Here is a 16368-nt window from a genome sequence, read left to right on the forward strand (position 1 = left end):
CAGAACTGCGCTGGGTAGGCCCCACAGCAAGACTCGTATTTCTGTCCTTCCCTTTCAGGAAAGGATCTCCCACCTTGAATTTATTAATTTTCATGATGATGATACACAAATTGAAGTTTTGAAAAACTGAATGCTGATTAACAGATTTCTAGCACAGCCTGTGCATCAAAATTCATTTCTCTCCATTTAGGTAATCTTAGTTTCTGAGTTACAGTTACAGTCAAAATTTTTCTTCTTCGATTTTTTTCTTTTTCTTTTTTTTTTTTTTTTTTTTGTGATCAGAAAAACGAGGGGACTGGCTGTCCCAAGTCAGCCGGGGAACTTCTCTTTGGTCGATGCATCAAGCAACTCAGCTCTCTTGGGGAAACTTAAATAGAAAAGACAGATCTCCAAACGGATAAAAAAAATAAATCAAATGATAAAAACCCAACCGACACATCTGATACCCCAGCTTATTGAACAGCACAAGGGTTTAATCTACAGGCTCTGTCCAAAGCAGCAAGAAGTGACAGATTTAATCCAAACCAGTTGCCCGCTCTCACTCTCTGATCTGGAGACGTTATTGGACAAGCATGCGTAGCAGTAACACTTGTAAACACTGGGTTACTGCACCACAGCCCCAAATCCCTCACGGGCCCACTAAGATACTTTTACTGACTGATCCACAATAAACACTCCCAAAAAGATTCTCAACAAGCTAAACCCTGTTTAGAAAGAATCTGAGGAACCTGTCACTGCAGCAACAAAGGGCTGCAATTGTATGCAAAATCTCCAACACCCTCCTTAGCACCCTGCTAGCTCAAGGACTGTGTGGGGCTTCCGTGCCCTGAACGAGTCCACCCTGGCCACATAACGCAGATGTAATGGTCAAGAAAGCACATAGCGTTATCGAAACTTATCAGATCCACAGCAAAAGGAAAAGCCCACGCTTCTATATTTCTCCTCCTTCTCCATTCACAGAAGGAAGAGACTGAAAACAGGCAGATTTGTGGTTTACATTTACAGTTAATGTGAAAAATGGCTATTTGTGAAATACATCACGTATTGTTTCAAGCTACAAACAACTCGCTCCCACAAAGGAAAGACTTTTGACCTCAGCATGCAACCCCAGTTACAAATAACTTCCTATCTACCAGTGGGCCGCGTTCCCCTGGCACTCAGTCACTCCGCAGCACGGCAGCCACCTTTGTTCTAAGGATGGCAAATTCTACTTAGAAACGCTCTGTAGAAGAGTGATGTTGTCCCCTTTTAACACGATCCAGCCTGCAGCAAAGAGAAGGGAAAGAGGGGATTAGAGAGAGCCCAGAACCTGAGAATAATCTCGTGTTTTCAGAAAGTGTTTTGTGTGGTTGAGCAGGGTTTTGCCCATCATGCAGAGTGCAGGCCGCCTGGTATTACACGTTTCAAAGACCAGAACTGGTCTCAGGCAGGGACAGATTCTCCTTCATCCAGCAAAATCAGCAGCTCAAAAATCATCAGGGACAGAGATGTAGCCAGGAATTGCTCACTGAACTTCAACAGCAAGGCTCGTCACACGGTTGGTACGTCTCAGTGCTGCTACCTAGAAGGCTCACCCGGGCAGGTTTCAGACCGCGCGTCACTCGGGTTGCACAGACACACGACACACCCAGCTGTTTCCTTGATTTTGCCTTGGAGTGAATCTCCTCTGCGTCGTCCAGCGCCAAATTCACGTACTCGTCAAAGCCCTAGAAATCGGCAACAGTGGCAATTAGTTCAGCAACAACACGAACCATCGTCAGCTGTGCTGACCCAGGCTGGACAACGAAGACTAATTGTTAGAGAAGCACGATTTCTTTTTTCCCTTGGGCTAGTTTTTCTTGACAAGAAAAAATAGGATTGTGAATGAGGGAAAACAAACTAACGATGTAACGTGGGGTCGTGCTGACACTCACGATGATGCAGCCTTCTATCCGCACGTTCACTTGCTCAGCCACACCTGGATCCTCGAGCTCTGCAGAACGAAGGAGGAGAGTAAATTGGAACACAAACACCGCGAGCAGTTTTGTTCTCTCTCGTGTGTTCAGAAATACCCGCTAACCATAGCCGCTAGAGCTCCCAAAAACTCCAAGGAGCAACTCTCAGGGGCAGTTTCAATTAACAGTCTGACATTTTAGAGTCTTATATGACTGGGTGAATACTACACGTTTGCTGAAGGACACGTTTCCAGTCACAAGGGAACACTCCTGCACGCCCGGCTGCACGATCCCACTCCCGTTAACACGAGGGGGAAACGCCGGGCTGCGCAGCAGCTCCTTGTACCCACCAGCACGCCGCACAGCTCTCCATTCCCCACAAACCTGCCCCGAGCAACGGGTGGGAGCCGAAAACTCAGCGAGGGAGATCCCCGGACCCTCCCCGCTCCCCCCACCCCCTCCAAATCCCCATCCCCATCCCCTCCCCGTCCTCTCCCCGCGCTACTCACGCTCTGCAGGTAGCGGAAGATGAGGTTCTGGGGCACTGCGTGAAGGGCTCAGCACGGGGACAAGAGCTCCAGGCCCGGGACAAGGCCTCAAGACAAGGCCTCAAACCCTGCAACGAGGCCCCAGGGCCCCGGGACAAGGCCTCAAGGTCCGGGCCGAGACCCCTGAGGCCCGGGCCGCCCCCCACCCGCTCCCCCGTCGCTCCCCGGCCGCAGGAAGGCTACGATGGGCTGCACCATCACCGTCTGCACCTTCTGGTCCTGCCCGCGGTACGCCATGGCTGCCGCCGCCTCGCTGCTCCCGCCGCCCCTGCTGGGCCGCCTCCGGAAGCCCCTGAGGCCGGGCGGGAGCGCACAAGGGACGCTGGGATGCTGGAGGAGCGTGGGGGGCCGCTCTAGCAGGCCGGGAGGACCGCGTCTCTATGGTCGCAGGCAGGAGTCCCTGCGCCAGCTTTATTGGTGAGCAGCGAGGCTGGGGGGGGGAGGGGGGCAAGACAGCCTTAAATAAAATACAAATATAAAAAGTGTTATAAATGGCTGTTATAAATCCAAATAGGATTACAATCAAAGTTTACAATTTATTAAACGAATAGAGGCAAGCAAGCAGCGCTGGGTGCGCCGGGAGTCTCTGCTCCCCCAGGACGCACACCTGTTACGTAAGGCGGCTGGTTTTGATGCTCCCAGGCTAATACATATTCATTACTACTTCGAGAAGAGGCAGGGTTATTAGAATTGGTTTCCGGAATCCGAAACCCCTCCCAGGGGCGCCTGCGTATCAGTCTCTGGTGGTCTCTCGGGGCTTGCTCGGGCTGAATGCTGGTTGTCTTCCTCCCAGGCTTTTGTCCTTCAATTGTCCTTCATCTCCCCCTTCCTCCTCGTTTGGGAGCCTCTGCGCCGGATTTCAGAAACTCTAGCAACATCCCCTGCAGTAGTCAGCACTTTTCCCTAAAAACCCCTTTGTTCTCTTATCACCTAGACCCGGGCCTCGATGTTAACCCTTCAAATCCCTTAGTGACACGAATTGCTGGACCATTCCTTACAAAAGGAAGGATAAAATATGTAGAGGAGCAATGGCACACGCGAAAGCCCAGCGCCGCGGGCAGAGGCAGCGAAGGTTGACGGCAGAACAGTGCTCGGTTTGAACACGGAGAGGGAAAGCGAGGGGAAGGTGGCCGAAGCCGGCCGCAGTCTCTGAGCTCTCCTCCTCCTGATTGTTTTCTCTCAAAGACATTTCTGTCTGTGTGCGGGCACCCGGAGCCGGCAGAAGTCCCCGTGAAGTCCTTCGGCAGGACGGAGGGCTGCGTGGGCTCCAGTGAGAGAGGGAGTTAGGAGAATCTTATCAAGTAGAGATAGAGCGCTGACGGCATTAAACTAGGATGCTACTTAGTGTCTTTGCTAACTATGGTGCATTGTGCCAATTAACTAAAGCAAGAAGCCTTGGGCCCCTTACCAAGGTCAGTCTCCTAATAAGAGAGCGAGCCTATCTTAAGAAACTGGGAGAAACTGGTCCTGCAGGTGGACAAGAGCCAAGGAGCAACTGAGTCTGTGCAAAGACAAGAGGTCAACTAGCGGTGACGAGGAAGAGTCATCAATCTTCATGCCCACGACCTCCCGTGCTGCCCAGCGCTGAATAAACATACCTACTTTACAATCTCACTGATTGTGGAGTCCGTTTTCCGCAAGTCGCCAGCAGCAGTTTCTTCCGCAGAGGTTTTCCCAGAGCCGCTTCAAAGCTTCCCTCGCGGAGCTGGGGCGTCGCAGGGGGTCATCAAAGCACGCACGTACACACACACACACACACACACACACACACAGGCGTTGTTGTCCAAACAGAAAGTATTTACAACAAATTCGACAAGCGGTTTTTCTCTGCCAGCAGCAAATGCCTGAGGGCCCCTACAGCTTCACAAATCATAGCACAAAGAGCCTAAAGTTCCTCTAAAATTTAGGGAAATAATTCAAAATAGATCTGCTAGGGGAAAACGATCACTGGCGGCAGGGTACACAATACACGCGAGCCTCAGCTCTCCTCCGCAGAGTCAGTGCCCACGCCCAAGTGCGACGCTGATGGCACCCGAACATTTGCTGTAGCAGGCAGCAGAGCCAGCAGCTCAGGGGAGCAATTTTAAAAACCAGGAGGCACTTAAACCAACCCTTAATTGACCCAGTTACTGCAGGAGAGTCCCGACTACTCGCCCTGGAGTCCTACTGTCACCAGCAAAAAGCACCAACCAAAGCTTGGGGGAACTTTGGTACAGCACAAGAGAAGGGAGTGGGGGTAGCGTAGCCGTATCGCAGAGCTGCTGCTTTTCACACCATTTTATCATCCCTGATAATTGAAAGTAAGGCCGGGTGGGCTGACCCCACCACCACCACTCCTGGCAGCATGTTTGGTCCACAACGCTAGAATAATTATTCTGCTCCCTCCCGCCCCTACAGCTTCATCATCTGAAAAGATTACAGTCAAAACAATGGCATACACAAATAAAAGTCAAGAGTTGACATAGTAACTCCGGGATTTGGGTATCAACTGTCCGAGAAATCAGAACACCCAGGCTTCACAATGTGCCCAACATCGAGCTGTGCCAAGGGGGGGCGGAAGGAAGAAGCTTTCCGTTTAAGCCTTCAGAGCATCGCTCCATCACTACGTCAATTCACAGCCACCACAGCGTGCCGATGGACATCTTTCTGTGCCAAAAGAAACAAGTGCTTTGTCCTCTTGATATCAAAGGTAGCCACCTATAGTTACGGAACCATGCACAAGACCTTAACTCTGACCAGCAGGGAAACTTAGGACAACTGAGTGCAGATCCTGCCAATTTCTACCAGTTCCAACTGTGCTTTAAGTCTCATTGCAAAGCCTCAGTTCGAAAAAGGATCACCTCGGGGTATCCAACAAGAAGAAGAGTTGTTTTTTTTTTGTTTTTTTTGTTTTTTTTTAATATACCATAGGACTATGCAGTTCAATCATCAATCATCTTGGAAAGCTCAAGGAGGAGGTCATCCTCATCCTTCCCTGGGTCCAAGTCGAGCTCGGCTTCCAGTATGCCGTCTGAGAGTTCCCAAAGTAGCGTCTCTAAATCCTCGTCTACAGATACGGGCGCGTTGCCTGTGGAACTCAGCCGGCGTGTCCTTGCTTCTTCTAGCTGGGAAGAAGCTGAAGTCGAGCTTGAGAACTCCATTGGCTCCACAGATTCTGCCTGGCTTCCAAGATGTGCTTCAGGTCTTGGCAGAGCAAGGAAGAGAAAAATCAGTATATGCCATTTCTTAACGGGAAATCCCTTTTCTGCAAACCGGCTCTTAAAACCGTAGCCAACCCCTCCTGCACTTCAATCTTACCCAGGGATTGTTATTCAATTAACCCAGGGCGACATTTAGAGCCCAATATATTAGCAGGTACATTTTTCAGTTTGGGGGTTTCTCTGTGAAGCCAGAGCACCTGGAGTCTAGCAAAGATGGTTCAATTGTTGTAGCAAGAGGCACTTTGCCACCTTGCTTAATTTTCCTGTAAAAATGTTAAGAAGTCTCCATCTGCAAATATCTGTTTGCTAAGTTAGTCATTTTTCCCACGGCACACTCAGCAGAGTTTGCTCCCCACTACAGGAAGCTGATCTGCAGCCATCACTTCCCTCTGCTCTCCCTGCACTCTTGTCACCTTGTATGTTTGTTCGGGTGGCATTCTTGAGGACCAAAAGGCAGAGGACACTACTCATCATTTATCACCTCACGAGGAAGTAGGAGAACTTCACCTCATCCTCATTTAGGTATTCAGACAGAGCAAGAAGTCACTGGAAAGCTGTACCGACTTGCAGCATTTAAAGAAAGTAAGTCTAATTAAGCATTCCTGCTAGCTGCTAGAAAGTCATTTCACGTGACTTATTCCTCTGATGGATTTGGGCTTTAATTATCTCAGAACCCTCCTTTTTTCCCCACGTGTGACAGAACTTATGTTTCACTGGGGATATACACCGATTGAGAAAAAGAACAAGTTGTGGTCATCACCTGTTTTGGGGATTTTCTTCAAGTCTGGTGGCTGGGACGTGCTCCAGCGTGGCTGGAACAGCCTAGAAAGCAGCAAAACAGCATTTAGGACTCATGGGTAAAAGATTCCTTACTAGCTTTTTCCTCCATGCTGCTTCTCCTCTGGCATTGCGGAGCCTTAGCCAAAATACAAAACCAAGGTGCTCCTGAAGAAAGTTAATATTCACTTGGAGGTTACTAATGATCTTGTGTCTTTTAAGAACACAGCATTAATGGACAAAATCCTCCACACCAGAGAAATCACAGAATCACAGAGGACTAAGTAAATAGTGCCATTAATCTAATAAATATGGAAGGGTACTACAAGAATTCTGTAGGCAGCTACTGGATTTAAAAGGAAACAGAAAGCCTGTAGAACTTTTGAGTTTTCCATCTTTTCTCCTAGAGGAGGGTGTAAATTTTACAAGGGATCCATTTCTGCATTAGCCCCTGTCCTTACCATAGCTGCTTTTTTGGCTGGAGGTCCCATTGTGTCAGCGTCAGAGGCAGTCCGTGGCTTCACAGCTGCTACAGCAGAGGGAAAACTGCCAGGTGCCTTACGTTTCAGTGCCTTCTTCTTGGGGGAAGCGACTTTCCCATCCCAAGGCTTCGCAAACATGTTAAAGTTGGCTAGAGTAAAAGGAAGAGAGAACTGATACAGTCTTGCTCTGCCTCATGAAAAATCCACGTTCTCTTCCTCATTTCCACGGCCCGTCTACACAGTTAACTGTATTTGGCCAGCAGAATTACACTGCCATTGCCTGGATTCTCAGCAATATCTTCCACATAGTAAACTCCGTCTACCAACAATCCATACAAAGGAACAAAGGAACTGAATAGCTACAGTAAATCATAATCCAGGACGAGGGAAACTCAGACACAGAGCGATCCCAAGTGCAAGCAATACTCTAAGACGTTGTATGAAGTCTAGTAAGATTCACAAATGTTGACAGCTTTTGTATTTAAAGTCTTGCTCCCTCTAGGAAAGGAAAAGCAGCAGGTATAGTAAGACAAGAGAGTGTATGCAACTGTTGTACCAGCTTCCTCTCCCCTGCAGTGATGTCCCACAAAATCTATTAAGTTGTTCTACAAAATCCAAATTTGTAGAGTCATATTCTAGTCTCCCATTCCTGACCTAACATCTGGCTGGCAGGAGAAGAAACGAAAGAAAGCTGGGTACTTGTTTTCTTTGTGTGTTTATTTTCTCGTGTCCCATGAGACAGAGAGAAACGCTACAATGTGCAGTGCATGCAGCCTTTAAGCCCTCCTTATCTCCCTCACACAATCTCATTTTACAAAGTTGATATAATCTTAACAACGAGGCCTTTGATCCTCTGTCATTTTTGACAGAAACTGGCCCCCCACATTAAGACGCTGAAGCATGCTTTACAAACACATACACGTGTCAAGTTAAGCAACACATGCCAAAGAGGAAGGTGAACTTGAACTCAACGCAGGGAGGACTTCATACCATAAACAGATGGCAGAAAAAAACAGAATACCAAAATTAGACTAAAAAGCCCCTCAATGTGTTAATTTTCTAGTGGGAAATACAGAATACCATCACGTAATTAACGAAAACAGACATGGTTGCATGTTCTGGCCCTTCTTTGCCTTTGAACTTTGCAGCCTTAAACTCTTTTATCCTCTGCATTGAAGGAAAAAGCAAAGCAGATCCTGAGCAAACGGAACTTGCTCAATATGGGAAGCACCTCACCGGGGCAGGTATTAAAGCATCTTATTACCTGATAGCTTTGTGTTCCATAACGATTTCTGCCCGGCTGGGGCAGGTCCAGGTTGTGCTGGGGGAGCTGGCACATTTTCTCCACTCTGCTGCATCCGCAGAGCTTTCTCGCGCTTTATTTCTTCCAGGGTTTTAACACACACTTCTCCTTCTGGCTTGGCTTTACCTGCCGGCTCCTTCGACTGCACTTTGCTGGGCCCGGAAAGAGTGAGCACGCTCTGCTTCTTGGGCTCACCCTCAATTTTTGCCCCTGCGCTGGGATCTTTGGTTTTACCATGCCATTCAGCCTGGGCTTTGGCTTGACATTCTCGTCTCTGAGGAGCTCTCTCACGACGGATTTCCTCCAGTGTTTTCACATGGACCTCTCCCTTTGGCTTAGCAGCCTTCCCTGTCATCATCAAGAAATGAGAAGCGCCAACATTTAAAGAGAGTCCAACAATAGTTTAAGTCTCCAAAATTTGTCACAGTACTAAGGAAAACTAAGCCTGAGCGTTCCCAATAACGCATCTTAGGACAATAGCCTAACATTCTCCTCCTCCTCTGAGCCACTTGTTGTATTTTGAAGACCAGCCCTATCCAGAGAGAGTTGCTACACAGAAATGCTAGTTTACTTGATTACTTTTTCAGACTGCATTTCAAATTCCTGCTCCTGGCAGTGGCTCTATTCTAATTGTATATGATGGTTCACAGAAGCAGCTTAAAACCTTGACAAGGCACAAGCGGAAAATAAACACACACCTAGAGCCAGATTTCTGATAGTGGCTGTCAGAAGAGCTTCAGCACTCGAGCAAGAGGAATCAGTTCTTTGTTTTCATTTGAATTCCTTTTTAGGGCTGTATGAAAACGGTCTAAGTTCACGGAAAGGAAGAAGGAGAAAGTATATTTAATAGCCAGTTGTTACCTTTCGCAGTACTAGTCCGTTGAGAAGGTAATCCTAGCCTCTCCTTCACAGACTTGGGAACTTGAACTGCAAAACAGAAAAAGACCAAATTAGGGAGGCTGCATAAACGTCAACTTTGTGTTCACATTCAAAAACAAGGCAGGAAAGGTAACTTTGAATCCCGGTGATTAAGACCTCAGCCAACATGCAAAAAGAAACATCGCAGGAAAAGGACAAACAGAAAGCCTAACTACAAAACCCGTGAATCACATCCAGATGCCTGTTTAGTAGCTGTACCTCTCTTTGGTGCTTTGTCAGCATTTCCCGGAACCTCCACCTTCTTCCCCAGCCTTTCAGCAAGGCTGCGCTTCACCGGAAGGGCGCTTACATCAGCTTCAGACAGAGAAAACAAGGAATATTTTAAGAACATTTCTTTGCAGGAAGATTTGAGAACAGTCAACCACAAGCTTCTATTTTTCAAGCATATTTTCATAAAATTGCCTTTCAGCTGCTAAATGGTTTTTTTGCCATTTCTGCAGTCAACACAGATCTCCACTGCAACGCATTTTCCTCTCATACGTCAAAAATACTCTTCAATGCAGTCATATAGAGAAGGCGGCACCTAAATAACAGCTCATAAAAAGTTCTTACCCACGGAGGCTTTCCGTTTTCCTTGTTTCTCAGCAAGATCTAGTCGAACCACAGGTTCCTCCCCTAAAACAAAAGTAAAATTTTTCTATTTCATAGAAACCAGTAGCCAATAGAAATAGTATACTGTTAGCCCATGTCCAAAAAAAACCCAGCAAGGCACTGTTTTGACAGCTAAACCACACAAACTCATATTTCAACTATAATTAACTTAGAAAAAGTATCCATAGTCTCAGTGTTTGCCTCAAATTCCAGCTGAATGTAGTCGAGAATGAATCTGAGTCTGCTTGACAGCTATACTTTGTGCAGAACAGAGCTGCATAAGCAAGCAGAATATTATTAGGTACAAATGCTGAGAAATATTCCTTTCTAAGGTGAATGTCTATGGGTAGAAGTACTTCTTCACTTCTTTCCCTTTCAAAGGAATTTGCACAACTCTAAACAATATAATTTATACACAGACTCCTATCGCACTACTGTCCACACGTGCCACTGTCAGCCTCTTTAAAGCTTCAGAAATTGCTTCTTACATAGCACTGTCCTCTAGAGCTCTTTCTTCTCATTACTCTCCTGTTTTTCAGTTATCCCCCTATTTGCATACTGACACATTTTTTTCTTTCTCCTGCTACTGCACTTAACCTGAGCACCAAAGCTTTCCAGTACAACCAGGGACTTTCAGCATAAAAGCATGTTTTGAACAGAAGGCGGCAGCACCAGGAGGCTAACAGGGGTGAATTGCCTTCCTTCTTGCTTAACCTTCCAGTTTAGGAGTAATGAAATCAAAACAAAAGCATGAATTATTACCTTCCTCTGTAGACAGTGTCACAGTTCTCACCACTGTCCGGACATTTTCCTTTTCCGGAGCAGGAAAAATCATAGAATCGACGGGAGGAAGAGAAGATCTTGAAGGACCTTCTGCTCAGAGCAAGCAAAACATAAGGAAGTTTACCAAACAGAAAAAACTATCACGAAGAACAAAAAACTTTAATTATTCATTACTGTCAAACATACAGTGACCAGAGCATGCAAATAAGAGAGGTGACTAGTTTGCCTCTGGTTGCCCTTGGAATTCCCATCTAGAATACCAGCTGGCTGAGAATCAGGTTGCTCGATGCCCCCAGCTAAACATGGAAGTCTATCCCTCAAGCAGCTCCCAGCCACCATCACCTGCCATTCTGAAGCCAATCAAATTTCACTTCTTTGGCAAAATAGTTGGATTCACCAAAGCATAGCCAGCTACCCGGTATTACTGGAAGAGGTTTTTTTTGAAAGAAAAATCATCACACAGGATGAAGGTGAACCGGGTAAGGAAGCAGGGAATATTAACTCACCACCGTGTCTCTTAGTTTTTTCCTTCATTTTCTGCAATTTGATTTCTTCAAGTGTTTTTATTCCAAAATTCAGACCGTCCTCTGAAAACAGAAAACAGTTAATGAGACTAAGGCTTAGAGGCACTCACTGAGGACCACAGATCCTCAGGCTTCTTAGTGCTCAGGAACTTTCAGAAGTATTTAGAATAAAGCCTGTCAACACTCCTCACAAGTGAAACAACCATAGAATCAATGGCATTTTGCCCCTCCTTTCACCCTTCAGGGTAAAAACTGTAGTTTTAATTTTAATCCATTTACGTGATATTAGATCCCTCTATCGTTAGATATGGCTTTCAACAGTGGTTGCCAGGCTGCACGTGCAGCCATTTAAACTCCATGCTGTGACCCTGTTTTGTTCTCCAAAAGGAAAGAAAAGCAGTTCAACTTTCTGACCCAATGGGCACATGATGGTATCAGGGAGAAATGAGATCATGGAAATAACCGAGTCCATTCAGCACCCCTACATTCTGTTGTGTTTTTACGCCACATTGCTTTTGAGTTAATTGTCAAGTTATCCTGCCGATTTATCCTACTACAGGTGCTGGAATACCTTGTTTAGCAGTAGTAGCACTGGCTTTCCGAGTGGAAATCATCCGTAATCCATTTTGGCCTTCCTCAGCTGGTTGCTGGACGGGAGTTTTAGTTTCTTCTCCTTCCGCAGAAAGCTGGTCTGAAGGGGAAAAATCTATTCAGTTATGCATAGGCCAGATTGTTCGTGATTATGTAGCTCATGCAATGACACTTCAGTCCATGGTTCCTATAAAAAAGTTGGTTTTTTTTTGTTTTTTTTTTTTTTTTTTAATACAGCTACACTGACCTGATGAACTCGTAAGTAGACTACCCTAGGACAAAACATCTAGGACTCTAGATTCTCTCTGCAGCTTTAACTACTACACGACATATTACTCTTCAGACAAAAAAAAAGGAATTTCCTTCCTAGTTTCACATAGAGCTTTACACAACAGACCAGCTAAAGCCAAGAGTGGTTCTAAGCTTTCCTCCAACATTTCAGGTTCTGTCCGCTGACTGCCAGACAAAGCCACCAGTGACCTGAGCGGACTGCCTGCCCTATCGCTAGTCAGACCTCAGGTCATCTGTGATTTATACATTCATTTACAGCACAAATTCCTTCCAAGAACCAAAGACTTACACAATCATTTACAGCACAAATTCCTTCCAGGAACCAAACCATGCTCACCATCATCATCTTCATCATCATCTGCAGCATTGATTACAACTGGAGGGTGTGTAGGGCTTGGGACATTTTCCGAGTTTTCCACTTTCATCACCCGCCTTAGCTATGGAGAGGGATTGGACTGGACAGAAAGTTTGTTTTGCTGCAGTGACATCTGAGCCACTTTCAAATCATCGTCCGCGGACTCAGGCGGACTTGGCAGTGTAGCTAGAGGAAGAGGAGGATCATCAGTAATATGGCAGTTTAAAACTTTGACCACAATGCACGAAGATGGTAGCTAAGGCAGATAACCTGCACAGGCAATGAATGCAGCATCTCCTTTTGCCCATCCCGCCACTGTTTACACCGTGAACAATGACTTGCCTTCAAACAACAACACATCTCCCTGCCACCCAGCAGAAGACGAAACAACAGAAAGCAAACTGCAAGGCAAATATCACACAAAGCAGAGAGAAGCTGAGCATGAAAGCAGAAAACAAATACCAGCAGTACAGCAGCAGTACACTCGGTTTAGCTGACCACCTAGGACTGCAGACCTTTTCCTGCACTCACAAATGAACGGTTACCTGATGTCTCCTACACTATTGGCACCCACTAAGTAATATGCAAAAATAATTCTTCAATACTTAAAGAAAAAGGACCTAAACTCACTCTTGCTTGGTGGTAAGAAGACGCCATCGATGTAACGTCCCTTTGCGTGATGAAAAGCACAGTTGGCTTTCTGACAGCCTACTGGCTGCTTCTCCCAGTAGCAGGGAATCTCAGCGCGCTTTTTCTGAAGACAGAAAGAAAGACAAGCTCGTGATAACATGCACCTAAGGTTTGCAAAGAGATGCACAGTTCCAGGTCACGACAGCGATAGGGCTGTCACAATACAGTGCTGAAACATCATTCCAAAGGTCAGTTTATCACGGAAGTATAGTATTTCCGGGCATATTCACAAAGTTTGCAGAAGCTGTAACCACTATGCACGTTTAGCCTTGTCATCATTCAGTTTGAGAAGACAGGCACTCTCAGACATCAGTTTAGGGTGGGTTAAACTAATACACCCAGGATTATACTAGGATTATTCAGAGGGAAAAAGAACATCTTAAATTGCCTACGTTAACTCTATCCAGAACTACTTCTCGGAGACTTCGTTCTTCTGCACCTTTAACTTTCCCCACTGCTTCCTAGCCCAGGCAGCTAGAACAGCATTATCTGAAGGACTCCGGGACACAAGAGACCTGATAGATCATTATCAAGCCTGCTCTCAGGAGGCTAGTACAGCCTGTTTATTACCCCCCTGCTCCAGCAGCTTTTAGCAGTCTAGTTAGCGGTTATTCTGCATCTGTTGAGAAAATACTGTCGGCGTCTAATAAAAGAAAATCTTGCTAAGACATACCTAAGGCATTGATTTTATTTCCCTCTCCTTCCTCCCACCCCCTCCCCTGCTAACAGAAACCAGTGTAATTCCAAAGCAAAGGACTCTGTCCTGCAAAAGCACAATCAGCACACCTACAGCACTGAAAAATGCTTTTGTTGATTTATTTTGAGAACACATCTTTAGGCACTCACATCGATTTCCATGTGTCTGAATCGGCAGACATTCCTGAAACAACGACCCTCCTGCCACAGCGTGCAGACTGTCTCGTTCCCCAGAGCAGCTTCACAGTGGCGGAAGGAACAGTTGTCTCCCTGTAACCAAAAGGAAACCAACAAGGAAAATATAGTACAGCCTCAAAAACGTCCATGCTACTGCCTCAGGTTGCTACGATTGAATTCAGAATCTATCTGGTTATCACGTTAACCAAAGACCAGTGTGCCTCCTCCTCCTACTCTACCCCTTCCTGAAAAAAATGAAAAAAAAAAAAAAAAAACAACAAAAAAACAAAGCAAAGCAAAGCAAAAGAAACCCAGCCATACCTTGGTACAGGTAGAATAGAAATAGAAGTAGCAATCGTCTCCTTGTTTAGACATGCCGACAAGTTCTGATAACAAGCTCGGGTTCTCTCCACAGGGACTTCCTCTGCTCTTGGAGAGAGCTGTCTTCACCCTTGCTTGGGCTGAAAGTCTTCCACTGGCTTGTGATCAGTGAAATCTTCTTTTTAAAAGTAACCCTAAACAAAGTACCAACAAGTGAAAAATAATGAGTAACAAGCATTTTTCCAGCTTTCTTCTGTTCATCAAATTAGTCTCTTGAGGAGAGCAATGCCTTGAAATCAGCTGTTACGGGAACTAACACAATATTAAACTAAAGTTCTGTAAAGCTGCCAGGAGCTTTGTCAGCAAGTGTTCTCTTCCACGTCCTCAATAATATGCCTTGGAGCACATCCGGAAGCCTGAAAAGGGAGTCACTTCTTCAAAAACCACCTGATCATACATGCAAGGCAATGATCAACTATGGCTACGAGTAACTTCTACAGAACGCAGTATGACGCATTAAATAGCACGTTCCAGTCACTGTGGGTCTTCGAGTTCACCTACCTGGACAACCTCAGCAAAGTTATCGATCTTCAAAGACTTCCAGTTAACTTCTCCTGGAGGCCGAACCAACACTGAATCCGTGAATTAATGATAAAGGGGTAGGAAGAATTTGCCTCCTCACTTTGCCAAGGGAGCCTCTCATCCACAATTCAAACATAGGATGTGCTTTTAAACAGCTTATAACTAATGGAGGAAGCAAGTCCATCTGAACACTCTCTCAGACTGGAGACAGCCAGGGTTAGTTAGCTCTTCAAAAAATAAAAACCAAAAAAAAAAACACCACAAAACAAAACAAAAACAAAAAAACCCAGTGCATTTAGAGATGAACTCGTGATTCAAAGTGGCTGCAAAAATGAGGCTCCATCTTCCACAGCCAGAAAATTTGACTTTTTTTTTTTTTTTTTTAATTCAAAATTCAGTATGTTCCAATCTCTGGTCTTCAAGATTTCTTCACCTATTAAGAAAACACTAAAACCTTTCCCCGTCTTTATTACCTGTACAGCAAAAAACACACCAGTGCACAGAAATACACAAATGTGCATACGCATACACACATATGTGTTTAGACACACACACGAGGAGTGAGTGATAGAAAGTTAGCGAGAGCGACAGTGGAAATCAGAAGTTTTGCCTTTTTGACACAGAGAGCGCGTAAAAACTCTCTCATTTTGAGGGAACTAGAAAAAAATGGAGGATCTACCAAATATTTTGATGAGTATGCCTTCGAGGCCAATGCTTTATACCATGAGTGATCTGGGGGCCAGCACACAAATATGCATACATATGTATCACACAGTATCACGGATTTCTAGGTTGGAAGAGACCTCAAGATCATCGAGTCCAACCTCCGACCTAACACTAAGTACTCCACTAAACCATATCGCTAAGCTCTACATCTAAACGTCTTTTAAAGACCTCCAGGGATGGTGACTCCACCACCTCCCTGGGCAGCCCGTTCCAATGCTTAATAACCCTTTCGGTAAAGAAGTACTTCCTAACATCCAACCTAAAACTCCCCTGTCGCAACTTTCGCCCATTCCCCCTCGTCCTGTCACCAGGCACGTAGGAGAACAGACCAACCCCCACCTCTTTACAGCCTCCTTTAAGGTAACTGTAGAGAGCGATAAGGTCGCCCCTGAGCCTCCTCTTCTCCAGGCTGAACAAGCCCAGCTCCCTCAGCCGCTCCTCGTAAGACTTGTTCTCCAGACCCCTCACCAGCTTGGTCGCCCTTCTCTGGACTCGCTCGAGCACGTCCATGTCCTTCCTGTAGCGAGGGGCCCAAAACTGAACACAGTACTCAAGGTGCGGCCTCACCAGAGCCGAGTACAGGGGGACAATCACTTCCCTAGACCTGCTGGCCACACTGCTTCTTATACAGGCCAGGATGCTGTTGGCCTTCTTGGCCACCTGGGCACACTGCTGGCTCATATTCAGCCGACTGTCAACCAACACTCCCAGGTCCTTCTCGGCCAGGCAGCTTTCCAGCCACTCATCTCCCAGCCTGTAGCTCTGCTTGGGGTTGTTGCGCCCCAGGTGCAGGACCCGGCACTTGGCCTTGTTGATCTTCATACAGTTGACCTCAGCCCATCGCTCCAGCCTATCCAG

The 16368-nt window shown here is 46.1% G+C and overlaps 1 pseudogene across 1 annotated transcript; it reads right to left on the reverse strand.

The window, feature by feature from the left end:
• Positions 1-5348: 5348 nt before the first annotated feature.
• On the reverse strand, positions 5349-14391 carry LOC310891551 (zinc finger CCCH domain-containing protein 11A-like; annotated as a pseudogene). The gene is made up of 13 exons: positions 14203-14391; positions 13855-13974; positions 12949-13072; positions 12301-12504; positions 11653-11772; positions 11064-11144; positions 10537-10647; positions 9736-9798; positions 9382-9477; positions 8206-8592; positions 6921-7090; positions 6443-6504; positions 5349-5665 (listed from the first exon to the last, which is right to left on the reverse strand). The product of its transcript is annotated as a zinc finger CCCH domain-containing protein 11A-like (transcript).
• Positions 14392-16368: the final 1977 nt, after the last annotated feature.

Source organism: Anser anser (assembly GCF_964211835.1).
Source record: "Anser anser genome assembly, contig: HAP1_SCAFFOLD_129, whole genome shotgun sequence".
Classification (NCBI taxonomy): domain Eukaryota; kingdom Metazoa; phylum Chordata; class Aves; order Anseriformes; family Anatidae; genus Anser; species Anser anser.